This window comes from Ammospiza nelsoni, chromosome 8, assembly GCF_027579445.1.
Source record: "Ammospiza nelsoni isolate bAmmNel1 chromosome 8, bAmmNel1.pri, whole genome shotgun sequence".
NCBI classification, from domain to species: domain Eukaryota; kingdom Metazoa; phylum Chordata; class Aves; order Passeriformes; family Passerellidae; genus Ammospiza; species Ammospiza nelsoni.
In genome coordinates this window covers 23,222,073-23,231,351 of record NC_080640.1, presented here as the reverse complement: position 1 = coordinate 23,231,351, position 9,279 = coordinate 23,222,073, and the positions used below count along the sequence as shown (strand labels likewise).

Sequence of the window (9,279 nt, the reverse complement as noted above, 5' to 3'; positions counted from 1 at the left end):
CTTCCTGTGGTTTCTCTCTGCCATTTCTAAGAATTTGACAAATAAATTACATTTCTTAGACAGATCAAATGAGAAAAATACGGGCCCCGCATTCCGGCTTTGTTTCAGGGAGTTTAAATGACAGATGTGCGTCTCCTAACACACATGAGCGGAACCAGCGAGAGCCCCGGTTCAGGCTGAGCACAGTCCAGAGGGGGGAAGGCAGCTGGGACTGGGCTGGAGGCAGAGCGGTCTGACTCTGACAGAGCCCGCCGAACGCGAGCATCCTGCCGAGCCCGAGCTGTGCCTGGAAAGGGTCCATCTTTGTTTCATATAAGGTGGAGCCATTTCCTTAAAAGTAGCTGGGTGTCGATAAGCGCAAGAGGAGCTGGCAGTGAGCGCCGCGCTTGGCTGGGTGGTGTGTGCATTTGTCGGGAGCCCTGGGCTGGGAGCGTGTGTGCGGTGGGGCCGCGGCGCGGTTCCCGGGCGATCAGAGGGAATCGATCGTCCCCAGGCAGCCGCTCCCCGCGCGGCGCTGCCGCAGCTGCCGCCGCCGGAGCGCTGGGAACGGCCCCCGCATCTGAGCCCATTAGTCACCAGATGTCACCTTCTGCTGCCAGCGCCTCCAACAGCCCGGCACACAATGTCCCCAGCATGCTGAACATGCGAGCGGCGGCTCCGGCAGCCGGGCGGACAGCGCCGAGCGCGGCCCTGAGCCATGTTTACAGTGACACCTACAGCCCGAGGGCACCGCCGCCGCTGCGGCCAGCGCGGGGGGGCTGCTCTCCTCCCTCCGCCCCGCTTGTTTGGGGGCTTTAATTTATTTTAAAGATACACCTCTTCTGAAGATGTAATTGATTTTATTCACCGGAGGAAATACCAGCTTCTCTATCGATTTCTACATTTGCTGAATTTATTTTGTTTTCTCCTCTGTGTGATACCATAAAATGTTATTAAAAAGGTGGTGTACATCAAACAGAAAATTATTTGTTTTCCCCTGGAAAGACTAATTTTTAAAAACCACCATATTTTAAACATGTCCGCTCGATGGCAGGGAAAGAGATTATTTAGCATCCACAGCCATTACCCGATGCTCGTTAGCGAGTTGTTTATGGGGCTGCAGAGCGCGGGGCAGAGGCTTCTCTGCACCTTCCCTGCATTCACCATTGCTTTTACAGCCTCACCAGCCTCCCAGCATTTCACTGGGAAGGAGCAAGCATGTATTAGAATAACATTTTCAGATGTATTTTAAACAGTAAACAAAATCCCTTAGAGAAACATCTATGAAAACTACCAGTGCAATAAAAAATAACATTAATAAGACTCTGCTGAATTAAGTAGGGGAGTGCGTACCTGGGGTTGTGTTAAGAGTGTTATACTCCACAATCAAAAACTGATTAGAAATTTGCTCTCAGTACAACAGTGGTGTCAGGATACTTGAGTAATTGTTCAAGCATTTCTGAGATGAATCCAACTACAAAAAAGCCCAAGCAAAACAGATGTCAATCGAAATCTTTAGGTGCTTCTGTTTAGACCAAGTAGAAACAAATCGTGCTATCAACTAACATGCATACTGAATATGAAATTTAGAGGGCGTTTATGGTAAAATCTACCAGAGAGGTGTGAGACCTCAGAATTTTCAAGGCAATGAAAAATTTAAGTTAAGCACATGTTTTAACATGATATAACACTGCATAAAGCTTAATTATTTTCAAATGTGTAAGAAAAACATTTTTTAATTTCTTAGATCATATACCTTGATGTTGACATAGATTAGTACATTTTTTACAGATCTTCTGTAAGGTAATTTCCTCTCCTTTCTTTACACTTTGGGTTTGTGGTGGTCCTGTTTTTTAATCTGATAAAAATTTTCACATGTAATTGTGATCACACAGCAAATAAAGGATGTTTGGCTACTGTATTGAATGGGCTAATAATCCACTCCTACACTTTGAACAAAATATAGGAATTAAGCAAAAATGCATTCTGCAGTAAAATAAAGTAGCATTTTGCATCAAACACAAAAACAGCTTTTTTGATACCTTGTACTAATGCTGTTTTTGCAAAATATTGATTTTTGAAAATGCCTTTCTTATATTTCAACTATATGTATACATAAAAACAAATACACTTTGTCTGTGGGATATTTCACAATGAGGTCTAGATAGTAGGTTTTAGATTTTGATATCCTATGAGATTCCTGCAGCTTCTGCATCTATTGCTGCAGCTAAGGTCAGATACCTTGGGGTACTGAGACACAGAACCCTATTTCCCATGTCTCACTTTAAAAACTGGACTGTTCTTATTAATTTCCTTTAACTCTCCTACTTCATAATCTGATCTGCATGTAGCAGGGGGTTTAGTTATAGAATATTTGTTTTCTTTTTTGGGGGGAAGGCTTAGTATCCACACCATGGCAGAAATGAACGGGTACATTTAAATTTATGTATGACATATTATAACACAGGTGCAAGAGTATTCAGGTTACACAGTTCAGGAGGTTGTTGATACTTGTTTCCTGTGCATGTTTATCCCATACCAGAGCAATACTGGGGCATCCTTTTTGTCTGCTCAGCCTGAGGCTGGATACTATTAAATGCAGTCTGCAGTGAAACACCTGAAGTTAATGGAATCTGTCTGAAATAGACCTTAGTATTTTCAAAATTCCCAGAAGTTCAAGATTTGTTTCTAAAAACAGCTATTAGCACAAGTGTCTGTGAACACAGATCCTTAACCACCACCTACTGGTGCAGGGCACGCACACAACCAACCTATTTAATTCTGTGTTGAACTCCAAAGTTATTAATTCAAACAGTCTAAAGTGTTTAGAGAATACTTTCAAACCATTAAGAACTGCCATTTGTAAGACTTTGGAATCTGCAAGTGCTTCATGTAAAAAGCTGTTATGCTTCTATTATCAACACGCCTCAGGACTTAATAAAGCAGGCATTTCAAAACACAGCATGCTGAAATTTGGCATTTTCCTTTAAGTGCTTACATGTTATTGAACAGAGGGCAATGTAAGGAAGAAAAAGAGAAAAATCTAGCAGGAAGGTCATTTTCAAAATTACCAATCTGTATTGTTGATGTTGTTGGTCAAAAGGTGCCCCAAACCATGTAAAATTGATTTTCTATTTTACACTAATGATCAAAATCTAGGGCACAGGCTCTGAATTATGATCAGTTGGGTGGAGCTGATGGTATTAACCTCAGGTGCTCATTAATCCCTACAACTACTTCTATCAAGGTCATTAATGCTATTAAAAGCTAAATATTTACCATACAATTATGGGGTTTTGCCTTATGAAAAGACTTTCAGCACAAACTCATTGATTTTTGTTGTGTAGGTGCACTTTCTGGGGTCCCAGTAATATATCTACAACTTGAAAGAACTCACAAAAATTGTTGCCACATTTTCTTACCTTGTTGTGATGCAAATGAATTTTAGGCACTGGATCCTGGTATACCTAAATATAGACAAAACATGCACTTCTAGTCAGTACTTGTTATTTACACTGACATGCAAAGGTAGCAGAGCTGGCAAGGACTCACTCAAAGCCATTCTCAGCTGGGAAGCAGGACTTAAATCCCTTTCCAGCTGAGACAGCCCAGTGCACAATTTTTCTTTTTTTTTGACTTTTATCTCAAGGAGGTGGCAGACTGTGGTTTCAGCTTGTAATGAGCACCTTTTGCTCCCACCTCCTAAGAACAGAGGTGAGCTCTCCTGCAGTGGGAGCAGCAGTCTCATGTGAAAAGCACTAACTAGGTGGTGGTGGTCAGGAGGGGTTTTTGGAGTCCCTCATGTGCTTTGTGACACATGGCCTGTCACGCTCTGTGCTGACAGAACAGCCTGGTGGCAGAGTGTCTGCAGCCTCACTGGGTCACCCCAGGTCAAAGCTCGAGCTCACACCAGGCCAGGCTGACAGTGAGGCCTGAGGAACACAGGAAATGTTTATTAATTTACAAACCCACCCTTCCCTGAACTCTTATGCACTTATTACTAGACTGAGTAGCATAGTCTTTATATCTGAAAACACAACAGATTCAATATTTATGTTAAAAACATGAGCTAGTTTTGATTTGTGCCATAATATAAATTGACCTAATATTTCTTCTTTGCAGCTTTCTTGGTCATTGTCATAAAGTGAGATATAACTAAGTTATCCATTTGGGATAGCACAGCAGCAAAAGGCCACAGGCTGGCAATGATTTAATAAACTGTTACTCTCATCCCTAAGACCAGTCTACTCTCTGTGGTAGGTCTCAAACCCCTAAGATTTTCCTACATCATAGTTTTTACTTTTGTCTTTTGAAAGAGAAACAAGCTTATATTTACCTTCCCAGGAAAGAAAACAAAGCCTGTAGGAAGTGAGCCTGAAATCGACCTCCTTATTATCAATTCCAGTTCCCTATCAGCAGCACCATATAATGTAAACTCCTTGGTAATTTCTTGCCCTTGCTTCTTTAATTAAAAGGTTACTTCAAAGCCTGACTCCTTCCATGACAAGGATCCTTCTTCTATTTCCAACCTAAAATTTATTCATGACTGACTACTTTATATCCATTTGTTCCTCTGCCTGTCCTTTACATTAGGTAGCTCATCTCTTTTCCCTGTTTAAACTACCTCCACTTTGTTTGATGTCCAGTCAGCTTTATTGTCCAAAGTTAAATGAGCAATTTCTTTTCAGCCTCTTCTCACAAAGGCTTTTCATTAAGCTCAGAGTAATTCTGTGTACCTGTTACAGTTTGAGTTCATCTTTCTGGAACATGGATGAACAAACTTGTAGCCTGTAATGTGTGCCATTATGTTGCACTACTGAGCTAACATTATTCAGTTTCACATGGATATACTTTATTTCTCAAATTCTAGGACCATGTTCCTGCCCTCCTCCAGCTGTCTCTCTCATGGACTGACTGACCAACGCGCAAATCTTACTCTAACCCTGTCATTTCCAGCTCATGGTCTCAGCAATAGTAAAATCTCTATAAACAGAAAATAAAGAGGAGAAACTTACTACAAAATCTCTTTGTGATTAGTCCTCCACTGTGTTGAAACCAGTAACTGGCAAGACACCTCAAATCCCAATAAAAAACTCAAAGCACATCCAATGTTAATAGTCAAATTCTTGATGTATTCATTACCCAATGTTCCACACAACAGCAAATTAATCTATATATCTGTATTTCTAGTTATAGAACACCAATAGTCTAAGGCTTAGGAGGGTTTATTTTCCAACCAACATGGATGCTTCAGTGCTTCAGGACAAAAAAAAAAACAAACAAAACAACCCACCACAAACAACAAAACACCAAACCGATCTCTTGATTCTGTAAGCCACAATATTTTCTTTTATATTGAAGTAATGAAAAAACTTGTCACTGCATACAATGACATTAAGAGTCCTTAATTAGGAGAACCTAATTTTCTCAAAGTTTGCTCCTGGAAAAATTACAGCTCTGAAAGAGTTTTTTGTGTGTCTATTCGCATCATTTTGGTTACCTACTTGCTTAAGTCCAGCTTAGCTGCACTGTCACAGACATTTTACCCAGCAAATTAGCCTGCTAGGGTCAGTGCTTTCCCCAAGCAGGTTTACAGTTTTATTTACAGTCTTGAGTTTGGCTACATCAAACCTTCAATCAATTCAAGTTTCTTTTCTGTACACAAAATATTTGTATCACTAAAACGAACAATGGGCAAAGAAACCGCCACTAAATTGTCACATGCCACCCTCTGTAGACATGTGGGGCACGTGAAGATTTTTGAGGGAAAAGCAAGGGGTTTTTTTTGATCCTTTGTAAGCTAAATGAAGCTTCAGAAGTGGCACACAGAAGCAATTTTATACTAGCAGAAAAACTGCCACAAGTTTCTTGCATCTTAGAGGAATGAATGAGAAAAGCAGCAATTGGTACCCACAAGTAGCATCTGTCAGTCACCATTGATTTCCTGTGCTCCTCAGGCAGCACCACTGTAGCCAGCATGAGACTGCATGGTAACAATTGACCCCTTTATGTCAAATACAAAATTTAGCTGGTGGGCTGCTCTCAAGTTTTCAGCCAAATCAAACTTCTCAGTGTCTCTTTGTACTCATCCTGTTCACTTCTGGCTAATTCAAACATGAGAAAATACAGCTGATATTTTCAAAGGATAAAGCAATTGTTTAAAACTATAGTTAAGAATATTAAACCTGTCTGCATGTACAGGCATTTCATTAAAAATAAAATCTCTGAGAAAAAATAAGCCTACTTTTCCTTTCTTCAAAGATTCACAAATATCTCAGCAATAAAACCAGAGTTCTATTTAGCAGTGATGTAATTGGGAAATAATTGTTAATATTTCACACATGCTGCAGAACATTCTGTCCTTCTTCATAAACAAATTAAGGATAAGCAAAGTGACTAAACAGAAAAATACAAACATTCATTCTCATTAGGAACTGTAAACAAGGTTTGAACATGAATGTGATGTCTGCTACGAGAACTCCTCCTGTCTCTAGAGACAAGATTGCAAAAGAATTTCTATCTGACAACTATTCAAAAATATAATGTGCAGAGCACTGTCTTGTTAGAAAAATCTTCTAATATCAAGTTGTTGTTGCTGTAATATCAAAAAAATTCTGTCATTTTTCCAAAATTAAACACTTGAAAAAGAGGGGAAAAGCAAACTGAATAACAACAGCAGATTTTTCTGACCAAACACACTCAGCAATGCACACATTTATAGTGATCACCCTTACAGGTATAAAAAAAGAACACAACCTTCTACAAAATCCTAGTGAAAAAAAATTCAGTCTCACTGATTTTTATGTCCCTGAAAAAGCCTTCCTCCACTCCCAGTACACTTTTTGTCTGAGATAGCAGAAACTACTTAGTGCATGAGGTGAGATATAGGCCAGGGTGAAGAAGCACACAGCAATCAGCTTATGCAAGGGCAGTTTGAATAACAGAGTAGTTGTCTGCAACACAGTAGACTGATGGGCTGCTATTCCCCAGCACTTCACCCAATCACATATTATGGAAGCATCATATGCTAACAGGTATTATTTAACTCTTCATGCTCTTTCTTTATTCTTACATCAGGATGTAGCCACCACCACTGGTTTGTGGGAGCCCTCATAAATAAAGAAGAAAGCAAATGCCTTCAATACCTTATAATTGAACTGAGCTAGACAAGCAGGAGGTCAGAAAGAAACATTGAGCACAATAAGGCTATACAGATTCCTTGAATATCTGTACCAGAACAAGTGAAATTGCAAAGAAAACATCTATTTAGATATAGTGAACACAGATCAGCATGAGCAGAATATCTGGCAGATAATATGAGGTATCCCTATGTAACTGAGTCACTCACCGCAAAAAAAAAAAAAAAAAAAAAAAAAAGAAAAGAAAGTAGGAACTTGAATCGTTCTCTGTCATGACAGCATCTCTCATGTGTGGGCATTCCACTGCAATTTCAGCAGCTGCCCCCCAAGGAGCAGCAAAGTCTAGCAGCTTTCAGGAGGAGCTACAACACACACAGCAAGCAGGAAACAGATTTTTACTTTAAATACCCTGTTCCCTGAGGCACTCCTGAGAGGACAACTACATTTCTGATATTGTAGCCTTCCCTACGCTCCCCAGTTACATCCTATTCCCATCGGAAATTTAATCACTATTTTATGAAGTGCAGTATAAGCTACAGAGCATCTCATATCTATGTCATCTAAGAAGGTGCCCTGTAGACAAGTTTTCAAACAAAATGCTTTATGTCCTTGTCAGCAAGAGCCTTATCATTCCAGTAACACCTTACTTCATACATTCCTCCAACAGTGAGACTTCTGGTACTGGTGTGGTACAAACAGTTTCATTCACCTTCAGTAAAGGCTCAATATAATCAAATCATAGATTGGCTGAGGCTGGAGAGAAACCTTTAAGTGTTATGTAGTCCAAGCACACATGACCTCAGTCAAGAACTGTTTCACAATGACAGCAGCCAGCTCCTCACCCACTGGGGCTGTATCTCATCAAGTGCCATGGATTTATGAACATCCAGTTAATTCACAAGTTCCATAGCATGCTCCTCTTCCATTCTAGGGGAAGTACCTTCCTCCAGACTTTCTGACTGGTTTGAAAGACCTGTGTCCTGAACATTAGCCTCACCAGTACAGACTGAAGCAGAGAAAACGTTGAGTACCACTTCTTTTTCACACCCTTTGATGTAACAGACATGCTCTGATCCAAGCCCTTTCTCTTGAAACATTTTCTTCACAAGGACAGCCCGATCTCTGAAAAGCAGTCAAGCCATTCAGTAAGGAGGAATTTGTGTAGGACAGCACAAGCTTGTGTCTGTACTTTAAAATGAAGCTCACTAGAGAGTACTTTTCTGTTACATCACTTTCCATTGCAGCATCTTTTCACATTCCCTGCTCAGGTCTTTTCAGCTGCTTTTTCCTGACTTCTCAGTGGAGTATCTGCTGCCCATATTCTTGACCTGGCCTCCAGTGAATCCCCAAACCTGCAGGATATTTTCAGTGAGTAATGACTATAGGAGTGCAAAAGGAAAGCTCTAGGAAGAGTAAACATGCTCAAATCACCAGCCAGTCCTGACCAGACAAAAAGAGTCTGTGCTTCAAACGAAGCAGTTTCTCCGATCCTTCTCCCTACTGAAAAGTTACACCTCTTCAACATAAGGGCCCTAAAATTTCTATTCCTCTGAATATTCCCAGCCACTTGCCTGTCACACTTCAGCCATGTGGATTTTCTTTTGTGAATCCAGGGGTAGTGATCTGGGCTTGCCAGGCTGCCTAAGAGACTATAATCCCTTCCATTTCAACTTCTGATTTTTATGTATCTATGACAAAAATGTACAGATACACATGTATAAAAATGTACAGACACACAGAGATATTCTAAACATCAGAATCACATTCCCTGCATTCCAGGGAATCAGTTTACTCATCACGAATACTTGGGATGGCATGGGGGGCCATCTAAGTATTGCAGTTTTGCATAGAATGCACTACAGCAGTTTTTACACTGTCTCCTATCTTAATGCAATCTCTTATCCTTTTCTGTCAATCTATGGGCTGAATGTGCTCTACAGGAAAGAATTTTTTTTCACTATATATCTTTGTAGAACCTTTAGTAAGTCCAACTCTCAAAGCTGATATTCCCTGAAACACCTTTCCCAGAAATAACAAGATGCTATGCTTTTCACAAAACAGCATGTCAAAAACAGAGGGAAAATAATCAGTCTTATGGCCCAAAAATTTAATTTTTTCTTCAAATTATGCTGGAGTTCTCTAGCTATTCTTCATATGAAGT

At 40.3% G+C, this 9,279-nt stretch overlaps 1 long non-coding RNA gene across 1 annotated transcript in view; it reads right to left on the bottom strand.

Moving 5' to 3' along the window:
* Nucleotides 1-1,331: 1,331 nt before the first annotated feature.
* LOC132076445 (uncharacterized) overlaps nt 1,332-9,279 on the bottom strand; it is a 95,620-nt gene continuing 87,672 nt past the window's right edge. The window contains exons 2-3 of the long non-coding RNA XR_009418919.1: nt 3,402-3,446; nt 1,332-1,453 (exon numbers count right to left, since the gene is read on the bottom strand). This is a non-coding gene — a long non-coding RNA (uncharacterized LOC132076445). The remainder of the gene's footprint in view (nt 1,454-3,401; nt 3,447-9,279) is intronic.